Source organism: Oncorhynchus nerka, linkage group LG21 (genome assembly GCF_034236695.1).
Source record: "Oncorhynchus nerka isolate Pitt River linkage group LG21, Oner_Uvic_2.0, whole genome shotgun sequence".
NCBI classification, from domain to species: domain Eukaryota; kingdom Metazoa; phylum Chordata; class Actinopteri; order Salmoniformes; family Salmonidae; genus Oncorhynchus; species Oncorhynchus nerka.
In genome coordinates, this window is record NC_088416.1 from 14,219,191 (window position 1) to 14,232,984 (window position 13,794).

The following is a 13,794-nucleotide window of genomic DNA, read 5'->3' on the forward strand; positions in this document are numbered from 1 at the left end:
AGACATGTTTGAATTAAGTAACCCATTTGAATAATATTTAAACATGCAGCACAATTGACTGAGGTTGCGTGTTTTATGTAAAAATAAAAAAAAACCTTGGATGCAGGTCTTTGTACATTATTACAAACTTTAATAAAACGTAATGTTCATAACATACCCAATGTAGGAATAGACTATAAAATAATACATGTTTTTTTTTCAGATCTTACAGTTGTCTGCGCCAGACCCTAGCTTGAGAGAAAAGAGCGCTACCCCTTAGTTAAATGGGGGGGTATACATTTTCAAAAATTAACACCTACATTTTAACACACGTTATAATTCAACATTTATTTTAACTATTTCTTACATATATATGGGGTCCTGTTAGCCCTGAACATTATCCGTTTCCAATTCCCCATCACAAAGTCTTTTCCGCGCTCCGTCGAAGCTCTGTCCACTTTCCTGCCAGGGAAAGATCCGCCTTCGAACTTGTTGTTCTTCCGGTGTATGTCTCAACGATAACATATGTTGTTCCGGGGTATGTCTCAACGATAACCTAGGCCATCGTCGTAATTGTTCACGATTTTCGAAAAGACTGTCCAGCTTATTCATCAGGGTTCGGAAAATGTGGTAATCGCGCCATTTAAAACTGAACATTATTTGAAAAAAATTTGCATCCTTGCATGCTTTGGAGGATACATATGGACTGACCGTTTTCGTAGCATTTGACCTGTCAAATTGTTCACATGCTAAAATTGTCACTCTGGAGTCCGGGGTATAATCCATGGATGTGACTCTCAGGGCCATTAGGTCCTGACGTCCACAGACTTGTTCTTCCAACGCATATCCTGGCAGCCTTGAAGCACTCAGGGCACGTTCCATTTGACACAAAGCTAGCCTTATTTTAAGCCATTCTCGCATCCTTAGCGCTAGAGAAAAAGGCTCGGGTTCTGCACGATAAAAGGGTTGGGACACGCTGTCTGTGAATATCTTAACCGTAGATTCCTCCGGGTTGAATATGTACGAAATATGGCCCTCGCTTGTACACAGAAATCCGTTAAAACATTCGGGAGCCTCTACCAAAATATCCTCCAAGCTTTTGGCGTTGGGTTCGTGACATGAGCTACAGAGCACTCCGAGAATTCCCCTTGTAGACATATTTTTAGATGCTTAATATTCAGGTCTTAAAAAATGGCTTGTTCTGGCCATTTATAATGCTGAGGCCCCAGCGCTATCTATAGCCCCAGACATTCCTGCTTCATAGATAACAACCATAAGGGAGATAAAACTGGGGGGTGGAGGGGGGCATGGGCCCCAAAAGTTCAAACACCCTCTAACACATGACCACACGAACAGGGGGGGCGGGGCGGGGGCACATATTCTGTACAGGTCATCAGGTCATAAGGTCAGCAATCAATCAAATTTGACACGCGCCGTATCCTATTACTCTCTGACCATATTATGAAAGACAAGCTTTGTAATTTAGAATTCCGTAAAGTCAGTGTGGAAGAGGTGAAAAAATGATTGTTGTCTATCAACAATGACAAGCCACCGGGGTCTGACAATCTAGATGGAAAATTAATGAGGATAATAGCGGACGATAATGCCACTCCTATTTTCCGTATCTTTAATTTAAGCCTACTAGAGAGCGTGTGTCCTCAGGCCTGGAGGGAAGCTAAAGCCATTCGACATGCACTATGCTCTGCATAGTTACCTCCAGGTAAAATGTTGCACTTATTCAGCCATTCTGTGACCAAAAACAAGCTACATATGGACAGTACCAAAATAAACTGACTCTGGAAATGACAATGCGCCTCTTAACCTAGCTGGAAATGGGACAAACGGACCCCTTCAGTGGTAACAGACTGGGACGATTTCTAATCAAATCTAATTCCCAGGAACAGGGTTCATACGAACCACAGACTGTGGGATAATAACATGGCCGTGTCCAACTCTGCTTGTTCCCTTGACTCAGCTACCAACCAGCAATCTCCAACAGGGCCCTTACCTGTATCAATATACACTTCATAGGAGCAATGAATCCCAATAATGAGCCACCTATGGGAGGGGTATCCCTTTGTGGACAAATCTCAAAGTATTACTGCTACCCTGGGGAGATTGCTATACCCCTTGAACATTGGCTTCAACCCTCGTCGGTTGTGGCAGGCTTGCCACATCAGACTACAAAGGGAAGCACAGCCGATAGCTGCCCAGTGATACAAGCCTACAAGACGAGCTAAATAACTTCTATGCTCGCGTCGAGGTAAGTAACATTGAAACATGCATGAGAGCATCAGCTGTTTCGGACGACTTTGTGATCATGCTCTCCGCAGCCGATGTGAGTAAGACCTTTAAACAGGTTAACATTCACAAGGTCGCAGGGCCAGACGGAGTACACGTCCTGGTAATCCAAGCATGCGCTGACCAACTGGCAAGGGTCTTCACTGACATTTTCATCTTCTGTCTGAGTCTAATACCAACATGTTTCAAGCAAACCACCATAGTGTTCTTGGGCACAGGGACTAAGGCAAACTGCCTAAATGACTACCGACTCATAGCACGCACATCTGTAGCCATGAAGTGCTTTGAAAGGCTGGTCATGGCTCACATCAACACCATTATCCCAGAATCCCTAGACCCACTCCAATTTGCATACCGCCCCAACAGATCCACAGATGATGCAATCTCTATTGCACTCCACACTACCCTTTCCCACGTGGACAAAAGGAACACCTATGTGAGAATGCTGTTCATCGACTACAGCTCAGCGTTCAACACCATAGTACTTCACAGCGCATCACTAAGCGAAGGACCCTGGAACTAAACACTGAGCACGCCCCCATTCTCATCGAAGGGGTTGTAGTGGAGCAGGTTGAGAGCTTCAAGTTCCTTGGTGTCCACATTATAGGCTTAGTTAACTGGTGAACTGTTGAAATCATGGAAACCTAATGACGATTCTAATTCTAGATTTGGAATCGAATGTGCAGCACCTTTAATATATTGTTGTTTGACACGACTACCAATTAATAAACCAGGGAGGAATTACTGACAGAGTAGGAGCATGGTGGAGACATCCAAGAGAGGAAAATCAGGAAGGGAAATGACAGCAAGTAGTGCAGACGATAGGGTTAACAAGTTGGTGAAACAACAGATGTGCTGGAATGAAAACAATATAGGTGCTACTTTGAGAACAAACTCACATCTTTCACAGCACAGAGCGAGGGAGTCCGGGGGATGACTGGAGGAGCAATGGAGGAAGCATTGAGGGATTATCTTGGCGTGACTACAGTTGCTGAGACTGAGTGCACGATGGTGAAGAACAGTAGAGTGAAAAAGTCTAAAGTTGGTAATGAACAGCAGTTTAGGGTCGGAGTGGGAATCATCAGCAAGGATGTTTTTGTGGGTGACCTGTTAATGGTCTCAAAGATGGTGAAGGTTGAATTGGGTAAAGTGGAATTGGTTCGAGTGGTATGATGCCGATTGTGTCAACAGCGCAAAAGGAGAAAGCTTTGTGTGGTTTAGGTTAAACATTTCAGGTAGAAGCACTTGGATTAAATTTTACTGATACACGGAAGGTTTTACTGTGGTTTGGTGAAGTGGTTCTCCCATCTTATGTAAAACCTGGGTAAGTGAGATATACAGAAGCCGCTGCAGTGTTACAATTGTAAAAAAGGTTGGACATGTGGCAAGTGCTTGTCGAAGGAATTAATATGTCATAGTCAGATGAAGCATGTTGTAATTGTGATGGGAATCACCTTCCCGAGTTCCCGGGTTGCCCTGTACGGATGAAGGAGGTCGTAGTAGCTAGGATGATCAGGCCCATCCAGCAGGTGTCCTATGTGGAGGCAGTGAAAATAGCCAAAGGAGTAGAGAGGAGAAGGTAGTTCATGTCCCACAGTCTGCAGTGAAGCCATGCAGGAGAAGGATCCCAACAGACAAATAGTGAAAGAGGTGGTCTTTGTGTTTATAGAGCAAGTGATAAATTGCATTAATAAATTATTAGTAACCTTCGTCCAAAACTAGCAGTTTACAAAATTGCGATTGCATTGCCCTCAATGCCGCAGTGATAACTTGCATTAATAATAAACTAATAAAATATCTAAGAAGCTAGACATCATTGTGAAGGCGGCAAACAGATTTCTGGATCTCCAGGACTTCAGACAAAATGATACAGCGAGTACTGTATGAAGAAGCCCCCCCCTCCTAGGTTCCTGAACCTGTGCAGGGATCTGAATAGTAACATTTTTGTTTGAAATTCAGGGTAGTGGAGTGAATTTGGTTAGTGTCTATTTTTTATTTTACGTAATTAGTATGATTTGTTAATCCCATTTTTTTTTTGCGTTTTAGTTATTTTTTACAACCCCGTACAGTGGGTGGCAGCAATGATGAGTATCGTCTGACTATAAACCTCAGAGAAGACATGGTAGGAACCAAAGTGTTGGTCATTGTTTCCAGTTGACCCTAATTAGATGTTACATTACATGTTGTTATCTTACTTCATGTAGCCTGCTAGCTAACCAACATTTTCATACTTCGCTTACTCCTCTCTGATAAGATACCGCTGCACAAACATGCTTATCTAGGCCTACACCAGCACTGGTACTAGGCAGTATTAGCTAGCTATGTTTGCTCTGACTCTTAATACATTTAGCATGCTAGCTAGCCCGCTCACTAGCAGCTAACATTATTTGAGCAACGCCTTGCTAAGAAAATACAATATTTCACCTTTAATGTAATGGCATGAAAATAATTGCCAGAATATTATACAATGACTTATCAACAGCTCTAACAATTTGACCCCCACAGGAAATCTACACTGGCAATTATAGAAAGACCCATTTACTATATAACCATATATAACCAGTATGACATCCGGGAACTTTTGGCATACTAACTATATTATACTATGACCAATAAGCATACTATATACTCAATTAACATCACAAATAGTACAGTTAGTATGAGTATTCTAACACAGCTAATGACTTAACAGCTCTAACAATTTGACCCCTACAGGAAATCTACACTGGCAGTTATAGAAAGACCCATTTACTATATAACCATTGATTATTGAAGAATATAACTTGGCAATGCCTCAAATGTTTCAACCGTATTACCCCACCAGAAACCAAAACATAAGCTCGTATAACGCCACTGTTTGTAAAATAATACTATATGGCTGAGGAGTAGGGTCGATCCAAGCGTTCTGACCTCACAATGACAGTAAAGCACCCAAGCTAACTGGCTAACGTTGGATAGCTTGCTAGACACAAATCAGAGAAAACCTCACTCTTACCATTTAACTTGCCCTAGCAGAGCTGGTTAGGCTGTTTTCATGTTATCCAGAGCGTTGGTGACTAACTGTGCTGCTGGCAACAATTTAATTTGAGCGTTTTTTTGCAGATGTTTACTGACACCTGGACATATTCAACGGGTGTTGAGCGTTATTAAATTCATCAGTTATTCTGCGCTTTAATCAAGTCAATAAACATTGGGTAGTTAGTTATAGTTACTATACTGGCAAGTTTGATGTATAAGTAGCCAACTAACGTTAGGTAGCTAGTTAACATACCGATACATACTGCTGTAAAGATATGCTATGCGTTTTGTAAGGATAGTGTGGCTAACATAACGTGTAACGTAATTTATTTTAAGTCATTACTTTACTAAATTTCTCAACATTTGTCATAATTATTTAAAGCAGTTCATTTGTATCCACTCTCTCGTTGGACTTTGCCTGAATATTTTCCTCCATCTGAAAACAATGTGAAGCCACGCCCATTTTCTGAAGAATTGCATCATGGGCCCTAAAGTACTGCGTGTATATGTCATATTTTGGCGAATTTAGTACGACATCCGGGAACTTTTGTCATACTAACTACATCATACTATGACCTATAATCAGACTATATACACTCTGTTAACATCAAGAATAGTGCAGTTAGTATGAGTATTTTAACACAGCTCAGGCCTCTGGGCAGACATTTTGTTTGTTTAAAAACTAGGTGGCCCCTTTAAAAAAGCCACACAACAATCAACCAATCTGCAGTTCATCCAATTACAAAGCTGTAATTACACCACTATTTTGGTAATAAGATGGATGAGGCTGGAGAAATGTAACTACTCTCAAATTCATAGACAGACCTATGGATGCAAGGACTGACCATCCATGATATCAACATTATAGTTTGAACCATGTTGAGGCTGGACAGTGTTGGTTTACATTGTTTAGAAACAGAGTAAAAAAAAGCTTATTTGGGGTTCTGATGGGGTACAACAGTTGAACTAAGCTCATGAGGCATGTGTTATATTCTATAAGAATCCATGCCTATAAATAAATAATTTAAAAGTCAAAATATGGATGTAGCAATTGCAATTTTCCCCTTTAACACCACACATCAGTTCAACAACCCAGAGTTTGTGTTTCTGTTTTTAAAGACAGTACTTACTTGTGTTAATCAGGGCCCGTTCATCGTTAGAACCATCGGACGCCTTAAGATGCGTTTGGGAAACCGGGCCTAGATATCCAGTTTCCTCCTCTTCTTCATTGTTCGATGAGACAGTCACCTCCCGCTCCTCTTCTTTCACTAAAACGCCGTCCTCCTCTTTCACTCTGAACGAGTCTTCCTCTTCTTTAACTGAAACGTCTTTCTCTTCTTCTTTCACAGTAACAGCCTCAACCTCTACTTGTTTTTGTATTGTAACAGACTCCTCTCCCTCCTCTTTCACGAGAGCTTCCTTCTCCTCTTCTTCAGCAGGAACGGGATTAAGTTTGAGACTGGAGCTATGAGGCATGTACTGAAGTCGCTAAGTATAATTCAAAGCAGTGTCACTTTATCAGCAGCACGTGATCAATGACGTCTGAAGAATCATTTCGTCGAACACCTGATTGGTTTGGTATTGGGCTTGTTCGACATTGCAGCCGGCTGCTGACTGCTGACTGACAAATTTACAAATCACCTTGCATCATAAATAACTACTCATTATTATTTATAAATCAGTCAGCCAGTCACCGTTTACCCACAACGCAGCATGGATTTGATGCTCTCGATCACCTGATGGATTTGGGCTCGTTCGACATTGCAGCCGACAGTGCAGTTGGCTGCTGACTGTTCTAAATAAAGCTCAAAGCCTTGAGTAATGAATCTATTTTTGACACGAAAGAGCCAATGCTTCAGGAAGCTTTGTTTCCCCATCACTACTTTTCAGTATGTTTTCTGTGAATTAGACTATGGGAGTTTTGTAACTTTTTCCACCTAGGCTTACTGCTAGTTGGGTTTTAACTGGTCTCCGGTAGTTGGTCTCGCTGACCATAACCGTGCTGGTTGGGCTAGCTAGTTGGCTAAATAGCTAATGTTAGCTGGCTGACTAAGATAACTGCATATAGCTAATATTATTAGATTTTTGGTTAGATGGCGTTATGTATTTCCAAAACTGTCCATATTACTTCACACCATCATAGGTTCCATGATCTCGCCATCACGGTTGACAACTCCATTGTGTCCTCCTCCCAGAGCGCTAAGAACCTTGGCGTGATCCTGGACAACACCCTGTCGTTCTCAAATAACATCAAGGCGGTGGCCCGTTCCTGTAGGTTCATGCTCTACAACATCCGCAGAGTACGACCCTGCCTCACACAGGAAGCGGCGCAGGTCCTAATCCAGGCACTTGTCATCTCCCGTCTGGATTACTGCAACTCGCTGTTGGCTGGGCTCCCTGCCTGTGCCATTAAACCCCTACAACTCATCCAGAACGCCGCAGCCCGTCTGGTGTTCAACCTTCCCAAGTTCTCTCACGTCACCCCGCTCCTCCGCTCTCTCCACTGGCTTCCAGTTGAAGCTCGCATCCGCTACAAGACCATGGTGCTTGCCTACGGAGCTGTGAGGGGAACGGCACCTCAGTACCTCCAGGCTCTGATCAGGCCCTACACCCAAACAAGGGCACTGCGTTCATCCACCTCTGGCCTGCTCGCCTCCCTACCACTGAGGAAGTACAGTTCCCGCTCAGCCCATTCAAAACTGTTCGCTGCTCTGGCCCCCCAATGGTGGAACAAACTCCCTCACGACGCCAGGACAGCGGAGTCAATCACCACCTTCCGGAGACACCTGAAACCCCACCTCTTTAAGGAATACCTAGGATAGGATAAAGTAATCCTTCTCACCCCCCTTAAAAATTTAGATGCACTATTGTAAAGTGGCTGTTCCACTGGATGTCACAAGGTGAATGCACCAATTTGTAAGTCGCTCTGGATAAGAGCGTCTGCTAAATGACTTAAATGTAATGTAAATGTATAGGGACATTTTAAGTTATTTCTGTTGTAGTTTACATCATAGGTAATAGGCTGGTCCTCCATATTACTTCACACCATCATAGGTAATAGGCTGGTCCTCCATATTACTTCACACCATAATAGGTAATAGGCTGGTCCTCCATATTACTTCACACCTGACATTATCATTCTTCTGAATTCTGATTGGTTTTATGTAACAACTCCAAAAATAGAACAGTGAGGTGTAACTTTGCAATGGGACTTAAAACATTTTTTGGGGAAAATATTTTGATCTTTTAAACTTTACCGTAACTTAACCATTTTATTTCTCTCCGGTGCCCACTCACTTTACATTTTTAGATAATAAAGCATTTGACCTTTCCATTGTGTTAACAATGGAGGATTGGTTGATTTCCAGTTTTTAAGTATAGTATTTAAGATGATTGACGAGAAAAGTATTGTCCAACCATCGGGTAACTCGCTTCATGCACATCAAAGGTGAGGATGAATTTCAGATGTTCACTGCTTTTATTGATGAAAGAGTGGAATTGATGAAGTTCCTCTGCTGTCCCCTGGAATAGAAGGAACATGTAAAAATGAAGTTTTTTTTAGAGCCTGACAAGCCGCTAGAATGGATTGTTAGGGCTGACAATCACATTCTTCCCAAACAACCCAACATTCCGATTTGCAAAATTAGATGCTATTTTTTAAACTACAATGACCATAATGATCTGCGAACCTACTTGTCTGTTTCTTTTACACCCGCTAAGAAGAATTGTCGATGGTCATTGCTATCTGGGATCCTTTGGACATCGGTACCCTAATCCCTAACCTTAACCCCTACCTTAACCATTTTAAATGTCAACTTCAATGGGCTAGGGAAGTCCCAAGGATGTATCTCTACCTGAAAATACATGATCTAAGTGATTGATTGTTGGTATTCAGCAGTCATAAACACTTATTTACTTTAATGAACGACTAAAATAGTGATTTTGTCAGACAGCAGCTCTACACTTTATTGACTAACTGATCCATTCATCCTTCCATCCCTCCTCAGCCTTCCTCTCCTCTGAAGACCCAGTGAGGGTGGAGCTGTCAGAGAGCTGTCGAGGGACTGGTTATGAAGAACACTTTTACAGCCAGAGAGGTCACACATGGTTTAGATGGTAAATATTTATGTCCCCTTAGCGGTTCATCACGTAAGCAAAAGGTAATATGTTCCATCATCTATGTTTATTTACATTAGTACAAATTGTCCACTGATATTGGTTCAATATCTCACCGCTTTTGGCTGTGGTGAAAGTTAATTTCCCCTCAGATGTACTTTTCCCCACTCATTCACCCCATCTCTTTACATTGCTTATGCATATTCAGTGGCCTGACTTCATCCAGACTATGTCAAAGGCCCATCCTGGTAGATCTGAACTTAATGCAACTTGGAGTGATCGGATGACGGAAGTCACATTTAGGTGCCAGGTGTAACTGAGGCCATAGTTGCTTCATATCCTTTACTTTGAGTATTTTATAGAATATGACTGAATGTGTTTCTTTCTGTGTTGCAGTCAATAAATGGAACAGCATGGCCACAGAACATGACATAGGCAGAGCTGTGGGAGACCACCTCAAGCCCCTGGTAGAGCCGGGAGTGGTGTTTACCACTCCACCACACCTTCAGCAGGCTGGGAAAGTGGGATTGATCTGTTTGATCCATTTGTTTGTTTCAATTTTCAATCGTTGAATCTTTTGACGTATTGTTGATTTCAACATTATTCATTTTCAACAAATGCACTGGGTTGGTTGAAAAGTGATACTAAACTTACATACCATGCACTATATTGACATAGTGGAAGATATACTGAATTGATACTGTTTTTCATACTAAGATGGACCATGCACTATATTGACAAGGTAGAAGATAGCATGAAAAACAATGTAAATTCAGTCTAAGATGGACCAAGATATGCCTTTGCACATATTTGTTCATTGGTTTAGCAAGAGTCTGTTGATTGGTTGGTCACTGGGTTAATATGTTTTGCAATATGATCAGATCAAGCTTTATTTATATAGTACATTTCAGACATGGATGCAACACAATGGCTTCACAGGAAAAAAACTAACTGAAATATTTAGTACACAACAAACAGAAACTTAACTGAAAGACTGAGCATTTTAAGGAAATGTCATTGATTAAAATATTAACAATTGGATCCAATACAAATTATTAACTTGTTTTACTCCATTGTTTATTGTTACGTTCTCCATCAAGAAAATCAAAAAACTAAAGTCAAACTAAATGTGACATGAATTGTAAAAATATCAAAAGCAAATGGAATGGAATAATAAAACGTATCTTTGTCGGGCTGAATGTTTGAAATATGAGGTGATTTTAGTCATGCTTCTTCAGTATTGGACATTTAGCACTTGAATGTTGTCAATAAATACTGGAGTGATGTAGGCTTGTTAATAAAATTGATTATATACCAATTCATTATACTGCGTCCAGGTGTTTAGGCTGCAAGTATGTTGAAATTCATTTATCAAGTCATTGAAAAAAGACCTGAAAATATTTTAATTTAATTTCATAAACAAAACACGACAACATCACACCTGCTCTTTTTTTGTTAGTCACTTTCTTTTAATTTACATAAATAGTAATAGATGTAAACAGATAGCTACATTTTGAAGTGTTGCATTTTGATTCAAGAGAGTCACCAACGTGGTAAGCGTAACAACTCTTTTTTTTATTAGTACATTTTTGTTAAATCACATAAATAATACTCTTTCAATTCAGAGCCTGGATTTTTCCCCTGAGGCTAAAATCCATATCATGCTGCAATCAATTTATCAAATTGAACAGGGGTCAAACGTTTAGGGTGCTACATTATGACATCATTAAAATACTCCTACTACAATGTTAAAACATTCTACATTGTGACATTCATTCAAATACTCCTACTACAATGTTAAAACATTCTACATTGTGACAATATTTCATTGATATCGTGAAACAACTCCTTCATGTATGTATTTTCTGATGTTTGATTAGATATATTTTATCAGAGTATCTCTTCCCACATTGATTACAGCTATGAGATTTCTCTCCTGTGTATTCTTTGGTGTGATTTCAGGCTGCTTGACTGAGTAAAACTCTTCCCACATTGATTACAGCTATAAGATTTCTGTCCTGTGTGTATTCTCTGGTGTATCTTCAGATAGACAGATGTAGCAAAACTCTTCCCACATTGAGTACAGCTATATGATTTCTCTCCTGTGTGTGTTATCTGGTGTGATATCAGGCCGCTTGACTGAGTAAAACTCTTCCCACATTGATCACAGCCATAAAGTTTCTCTCCAGTGTGAATTTTCTGATGTATTTTAAGGTCTACTGAAGAGGTGAATCTCTTCCCACAGTCAGAGCAGCAGTTTAGATTCTTTCCAGTGTGTATTCTCAGGTGTAGTTTAAGTGAATCTGATTTTAAGTAATTCTTCCCACAGTCAAAACAGTGGTGAGATTTCTCTCCTGTGTGTACTCGCTGGTGTATTCTCTTATGTAGTTTAAGTGAATCTGATCTTGAGTAACTCTTCCCAGTCAGAGCAGTGGTGAGATTTCTTCCCTGTGGGTCTCTGCATGTGTTTCTTGAGGTGTTCTGATCTGGAGAGACTCTTCTCTGCCTCGTCAGCATCATGATGTTGTTGAAGATCCCCAGAGGATCCACGATAGTCCCGTCTCTCTCCTGTGTGAACAACAAAGTCAGAAAGATGGTTAAAGGCTCAAAACAGCAGAAATCCACTGTTTATTTGAGTTAAAAGGTGATGCCCAGAGCGTACCCATGATGTTGTACAACAATTGACGTCTGTTAAATTATTTGACAAATGTCTTAAGATAGTCACGTGAGCAACAATTCTGTATTGTTTTCACATCAGTAGTAAAATCGATGATTGGAGGCTAGAAACAAGTTATTAAAGTTGCTGAAACTCTAAGCAATGTGCCAGACAACTTTTGGTCTCCAATTTTGGCCCCTTTCTGTGTTTGCCGCACGAGGGCGATGCACACGCAATTTGGTTGCAGAAACTCCTCCCTGCTAATGAGGAAACCACAAATTATGGATGTAGTATATCTGGTAATGAGGAAACCACTAGTTATGGATGTAGTATATCTGCTAATGAGGAAACCACTAGTTATGGATGTAGTATACCTGGTTGGAGCAAAAATGGTGAGCAAAGATTTTAGTTTTTCACAATGTATACTGAATATTACAGCTCACTATCAGAGCAAGATCAGGATGCTACTCAAGGAAACTAATTGTAAGCTCTGTGTCGCTATTTACTAATTCACCACCGTGGGGGAACACTCAGGGGAGTTCTCATAGGCTGACCTAGCAATAACATAGACCTACTGTAGGACCCATAACTTCACTAACAACGACATAGACCTACTGTAGGACCCATAACTTCACCTAACAATAACATACACCTACTGTAGGACCCATAACTTCACCTAACAATAACATACACCTACTGTAGGACCCATAACTTCACCTAGCAATAACATAGACCTACTGTAGGACCCATAACTTCACTAACAACAACATACACCTACTGTAGGACCCATAACTTCACCTAACACCATAGACCGAGGACTTTAAATAATTTAATATTTCAGGTGAAACATGGAAACTAAAATGTATTTGTCATGACATTTCATAACCTGATCACCAGATAATTTTGTGAATAATCCCACTAGGCTACTTAACGGGTTGTCATTCTAAATGTCCCGAATAAAGGAAAATAGCTCTGTGTGTTGTTCAATAGCCTATCCATCAAGGAACCGTTCTCTACACGTTATGAGCTAAGTATCTCTGTGCGTAAACAGACTAACGAGACACTACTGTAAATCAAGCAGACAATACCACATTTAAACATACATTTATAGGGATGTTGGACCCAACGTGGAGCACAGCATGACTGTCTTTACCAGAGTAATGAATGAAGAAGCACTTTGGTTGTTGTTGCATGTCATGATGTTTGTCATGTGACTGTCATTCAGAAAATGATTTCCTGGATCAGCTGATGATAGTTGAACATGTGACTGTAACTAAATAGCTACATAATTAAATATGATGTGTAATTATTGAAGAACCGTATTAATGACAGAATCCATTTGGGTGTTGTCAATAAAGTTAAGGTGACTCTCGGTTAGAACCATTGGATTTAGCAAACTCTGAAATTATTTAGGATTTCTGTGCAATGAAAACGGTTTTCCCAGCATAATATAAGGAGACACTAAATGTTACGTAGGTAGAGTGCATTTCAGAGATCTGAATACAAAAAACTGTACTAACAGGCCAATAAGCTAAACCACAAGGCCAAATCTACACTGGAGGAGCTTACCAAGATGACATTGAATGTTCCTGATTGGCCTAGTTACAATTTGGACTTAAATCGTCTTGAAAGTCTATGGCAAAAATTGAAAATGGCTTTCTAGCAATGATCAACAACAAACTTGACAGAACAGGAAGGATTTTTAAAAGATTAATGAATATTCA

General features: G+C 40.5%; 1 long non-coding RNA gene across 2 annotated transcripts; it reads left to right on the plus strand.

Moving 5' to 3' along the window:
- The first annotated feature begins 76 nt into the window (after positions 1-76).
- On the plus strand, positions 77-10,736 carry LOC115116729 (uncharacterized). Of its 2 annotated transcripts, XR_010460373.1 has the most exons (3): positions 77-609; positions 9,306-9,414; positions 9,811-10,736. It is a non-coding gene; the product is annotated as an uncharacterized LOC115116729 (long non-coding RNA). The 2 variants fall into 2 exon arrangements; XR_003861582.2 differs by lacking the exon at positions 77-609 and having other exon boundaries at positions 8,155-9,414.
- Positions 10,737-13,794: the final 3,058 nt, after the last annotated feature.